General features: G+C 43.5%; 1 long non-coding RNA gene across 1 annotated transcript; it reads right to left on the minus strand.

The window, feature by feature from the left end:
* Positions 1 to 1,129: 1,129 nt before the first annotated feature.
* Positions 1,130 to 3,319, minus strand: LOC144333394 (uncharacterized). Its single transcript, XR_013402016.1, has 3 exons — positions 2,936 to 3,319; positions 1,746 to 1,830; positions 1,130 to 1,289 (listed from the first exon to the last, which is right to left on the minus strand). It is a non-coding gene; the product is annotated as an uncharacterized LOC144333394 (long non-coding RNA).
* Positions 3,320 to 5,761: the final 2,442 nt, after the last annotated feature.

Raw genomic sequence — 5,761 nt, forward strand, 5'->3', positions numbered from 1 at the left:
TGAAATATACAAATGAAATATATCAACCACCTAATGAGGATAGAAGGCCCCTTCCAGCCTCCACCTTCTCCTAAGAGAGTAAGAAGGACATTCCAGGCTGGTTTTTTTTAGCCAGAAGCCACTGAACCATGCTCCTAATTAGGAAAGTAAAATGCCCAGACCAAGATACTAGAAATCAGAATGGTTACAGTGAATATAGCTTTTCAGACTCTGTATTTGCCAAGTGACTATTTCAGGGAAAGGGGAAAATAAGGTTAACCACGGGAAATAATGATAGAAAGACTAATGTGTTTAAGTAACTTTTCATACAATAATGTGCTTCCTTTAAAATAATAAAATTTTTTGCTTGTTATTTGCTTCAACACCAGTACCTATTAACTTGACTTCATCCAGGTTTTTAAGCACTTTGTTAGAATGTGGTTTGGCATAAATATTAACGAAGCCGAAAAAAGACCAAATGAATTAAAATGTATTCCCTGAACTGGGCTATATAAAGACACATATTATTACAAAAGTTACTTTTCACTTATTATGGTAGGGACCTATTTTATCATATTTTATCATATCTTCCAGACAATAAAAGCCAATGGTCAAAACAAAGCAAACTAGAAACACATGAGGTCTCTCCAGTTCTTTAGATTTGAGCCTGAATTTAAAACCCTAGAGGGAAGTAGCAACTACAAACTTTCAGTTACCCATGCTGCTGCGTGGCCAAGTAAAACTCCACTGCAATTGCCTTTTAACTCCGGCAATTCTTTCCCACATCTGTTCAAGCTGAGCAATGCATGTTCACGTTTCATACTTACTTCTATGTCATTATTTCATCAGTTTCTGTAGAATGTATACTGAAATAAATTATAAGTGACTACTGTTTAGACTTCAACTCCTTAGAGGACAGGAGCACCTGCACTTAGTAGAGACAATAGTAATAACAGCACCTAGATTGCTAATAAGTTGTATTAAATATTTAACTGTATGTATAATTTTATTTAAATGTTAAAATTAATAATATTAATATTTGGCTGGGCGCAGTGGCTCACACCCGTAATCCCAGCACTTTGAGAGGCTGAGGAAGGAGGATCGCTTGAGCTCAAGAATTTGAGACCAGCCTGGGCAACATGACAAAACTCCGTCTCTACAAAAAAATACAAAATTAGCCAGTTGTGGTGGCACACACCTGTAGTCCCAACTGCTTGGAAGGCTGAGGTGGAAGGATTACTTGAGCCCAGGAGGTGGAGGTTGCAGTGAGTAGTGATCACGCCACTGTATTCCAGCCTGCACAACAGACCCTGAATCAATAATAATAATATGTATTAAACACTATTATGTGCCAAGGCTGGTATTAAGTGCCTTTCTGACATTTATGTCTTTCATTTTCATGAACCTGAAATAGGCACACTTTTCCCATGTTGAAACTGAAGAAATGATTGCAGAGCAGTGATACAGCTAGTAAATGGCAGAATTTGATCCCAGGATGCCTGACCACATGGTCTGTAGTTTTAGCAATTCACAATACTGCCTCCTGGAATAAGTCCCTTAACAAATGGTCTTCAAAATTACTGACAAAATTAAAAATCCTGATAAGTAAAAAATAAAAGTTTGTAGCTGTAAATTTTCATAAATATTTGACACCTAGAGAAAGCTGATGTATTTTTAGCCTAATTTGACTGCCTTTATATGAAAGATTATTTCAAGATACTTCACAATTCGGGAAAGTAAGATGAAAGGAAATCAAGATGACATACCTGGAATAGAGCTCCATTTAGACCAGGGAAATCCAGCCTGCCAGACTCCATCATGCCACACTTGACCAGATGCCCAGAAGGAGCGCTGTGGTGAACCCCAGATAGGAATCCTCAGTGCTTGGCAGTCAGGTCAAATCATTATTCTATTGGCTAATCAAACAGACTGCCAGGATTACTGATTTCAGCCTCTTAATAACTGCCACTATAGTGCTAGAGACACTACCTAGGATAGAAGTGATGTGTCTTTGTCATTCCAAGACAAGCTTTGAAATAAATAACCTGTAAGACTTCAAACCAAACATGGTACTGTCTTATGCTGCCACCCTAAAGACCCCAGATTGCACACTCTTGTCATCCTAACATCAGCAGGGTTGACTTAGTGCTGTTCTGTGTTCTTGACCCATAAATTGCAGATTTCAATTGCCTGTATTATTCCTCTGAAATATTAGTGGCCTGGGAAAAAGTTGTAGTTGCAGAATGAAGAGCCAGGTTGGGAAGTGATGACTTTCAGTGGCACGATGAGTGTGATTTGAGTACTCCAGACAGCAAATCATTGTTAGTGCCTTTGTTATCTGACACCACAACTGAGTCATGTGAAGTTTCTAGGACAAGGCTTTATAGAACCAAGAACAATGTCATATGTCCCAATATTCATACCTCTGGATTCTCTGAGAATGCTAACAGAGTAAATGTGGGAAGAATAGGAAGCCTATTAGACTAAATATCTAATAACAGTGGAGAGATGCTTACATGATTGGAATATGGCAGTCATTGAAAATGAATGGCACCAGAGTACATAGTCAAATGCAAAAGGGTTGATGATGCTTGCTAAGTGGGGAAAAAGCACATGAAAATCAGCAGACTACATGATCCCATATTAATAAATGAAAATATATAAGAGGAGGTGAGGATCATCATGGTGGACAGGAGGCAGGACTAGACTGCAGCTCCACACAGAGCAGCATGCAGAGGCTCACATTATGAATTTTAGCTCCAGATCGACTGCAAGAACAAACCAGAAATCCCAAGAGGACCCACAGACCCTCTGAAGGAAGCGGACTGCTCCTGCAGGACCCGGGAGACACCCCAAGTACTATGAGTGCCCCAACTGTGGTAGTGTGAAAGGGAGACCCTCCTCTCCCAAACACACACCTCTACTGGACAAACTAAAGGTCTGTTTCAGACCTTACCTGGATCAGAGTCAATTTAGAGAGGCTGGTGAAATACAGGTGTAGAGGAAGGAGCAGAAAGGCCTTGGGAGCTCGCTGGGTCCCCAAACAGGCCATTCCTGCTGGGCACCATGAGGATCCATCGAGAGGGCAGCCAGAGGAGCAGGGGGTAAAAGTCCACAGAAAGAAAGAAATCTCTAGCTGAACTGTGTACCAATTTGAATGGGGCAAGAAGCCTCTTGGCCAGAACTCAGGGGAAGGCGCAAATCCAGTGTGCACACTCCACAGGCAGGAGAAGAACCAAGCCCTGTTCTTTCCCAGCTGGAAGGCAGGTAGCCTGGGGCAGGTTTTCAAGCCTGGCTTGCCCTCTGCCTGGAAACAGACTGGAGGCTGTTGGGGGGCACAGTGGGAGTGTGACTGGCCCTTTGGTTTGCACGGGAGCTGGGCGAAGCCTTTGACTGCTGGCTTTGCCCCACTTCCCTGACAACCTGCGTGACTCAGCAGAGATAGCGATAATCCTCCTAGATACACAACTCCAATGACCTGAGAATCTCACCCCCATCCCCCACAGCAGCCACAGTAACACCTGCCCAAGGAGAGTCTGAGTTCAGACACACCTCGCCCTGTCCCCACCTGGTGCTCCTTCCCTACCCGCCCTGGTAGCTGAAGACGAAGAGCATATAATCTTGGGAGTTCTAGGTCCCGGCCAGCACCAGTTCCTCTCCATACTACCACAGCTGGTGCTCTCTGGAAAGCGCCACCTCCTGGCAGGAGTCCAACCAGCTACAAAAATAGAGCATTAAACCACCAAAGCTAAGAACCATCACAGAGTCCATTGCACCCCCCAACCACCTCCACCAGAACAGGTGCTGGTATCCACGTCTGGAAGACCCATAGACGATTCATATCACAGGACTCTGTGCAGACAACACCCAGTTCCAGCCTGGAGTCAGGTAGATTTACTGGGTGGCTAGACCCAGAAAAGAGACAACATCCACTGCATTTTGGCTCACAGAAAGCCACATGCATAGGAAAAGTGGGGAGTACTACATCAAGGGAACATCCTGTGGGACAAAAGAATCTGAACAACAGTCTTCAGCCCTAGATCTTCCCTCTGACAGAGCCTTCCCAAATGAGAAGGAACCAGAAAAGTAATCCTGGTAATATGACAAAACAAGGCTCTTTAACACCCCCCACCACCACCACCACCAAAATCACACTAGTTCACCAGCAATGGATCCAAACGAAGAAGAAATCCGTGATTTACCTGAAAAAGAATTCAGGAGGTTAACTAGGGAGGCACCAGAGAAAGGCAAAGCTCAATGCAAGGAAATCAAAAAACAGTAAAAGTGAAGGGAGAATTATTCAAGGAAATATATAGCTTAAAGAGAAAACAATAAAAAATTCAGGAAACATTGGACACAATTATAGAAATGCAAAATGCTCTGGAAAGTGTAACCAATAGAACTGAACAAGTAGAAGAAAAATTCAGAGCTCGAAGACAAGGTCGTTGAATTAACCCAGTCCAACAAAGTCAAAGAAAAAAGAATAAGAAAATATGAACAAAGTGTCCAGGAAGTCTGGGATTATGTTAAATGACCAACCCTAAGAATAATCGGTGTTCCTGGGGAAGAAGAGAATTCTAAAAGCTTGGAAAACGTATTTGGGAGAATAATTGAGGAAAACTTCCCCACCTTGCTAGAGACTTAGACACCCAAATACAAGAAGCACAAATAACTCCTGGGAAATTCATTGCAGAAAGATCATCACCTAGACACATTGTCATCAGGTTATCTAAAGTTAAGACAAAGGAAAGAATGTTAAGAAATGTGAGAAGCACCAGGTAACCTATAAAGGAAAACCTATCAGAATAACAGCAGATTTCTCAGCAGAAACCCTACAAGCTAGAAGGGATTGGGACCCTATCTTCAGCCTCCTTAAACGAAACAATCATCACGCAAGGATTTTGTATCCAGTGAAACTAAGCATCATATATGAAGGAAAGATACAGTCTTTTTCAGACAAACAAATGCTGAGAGAATTCACCACTACCAAGCCACCACTATGAGAACTGCTAAAAGAAGTTCTATATCTTGAAACCAATCCTGTAAACACATCAAAACAGAACCTTTTTAAACCATAAATCACACAGAACCTATAAAACAAAAATATAATTTGAAAAGCAAAAACAAAAAGCAAAGTACACAGGCAACAAAGAGCACAATAAATGCAATGGTGCCTCACATTTCAATACTAACATTGAAAGTGAATGGCCTAAATCCTCCACTTAAAAGATACAGAACCGGAGAGGGCAGAGCAAGATGGCCGAATAGGAACAGCTCCAGTCTCCAACTCCCAGCGCGAGCGACACAGAAGACCGGTGATTTCTGCATTTTCAACTGAGGTACTGGGTTCATCTCACTGGGGAGTGCCGGACGATCGGTGCTGGTCAGCTGCTGCAGCCCGACCAGCGAGAGCTGAAGCAGGGCGAGGCATCGCCTCACCTGGGAAGCGCAAGGGGGAAGGGAATCCCTTTTCCTAGCCAGGGGAACTGAGACACACAACACCTGGAAAATCGGGTAACTCCCACCCCAATACTGCGCTTTAAGCAAACAGGCACACCAGGAGATCATATCCCACACCTGGCCGGGAGGGTCCCATGCCCACGGAGCCTCCCTCATTGCTAGCACAGCAGTCTGTGATCTACTGGCAAGGCAGCAGCGAGGCTGGGGGAGGGGCGCCCGCCATTGCTGAGGCTTAAGTAGGTAAACAAAGCTGCTGGGAAGCTCGAACTGGGTGGAGCTCACAGCAGCTCAAGGAAACCTGCCTGTCTCTGTAGACTCCACC

The sequence above is a fragment of the Macaca mulatta genome, chromosome 12, assembly GCF_049350105.2.
Source record: "Macaca mulatta isolate MMU2019108-1 chromosome 12, T2T-MMU8v2.0, whole genome shotgun sequence".
Classification (NCBI taxonomy): Eukaryota; Metazoa; Chordata; class Mammalia; order Primates; family Cercopithecidae; genus Macaca; species Macaca mulatta.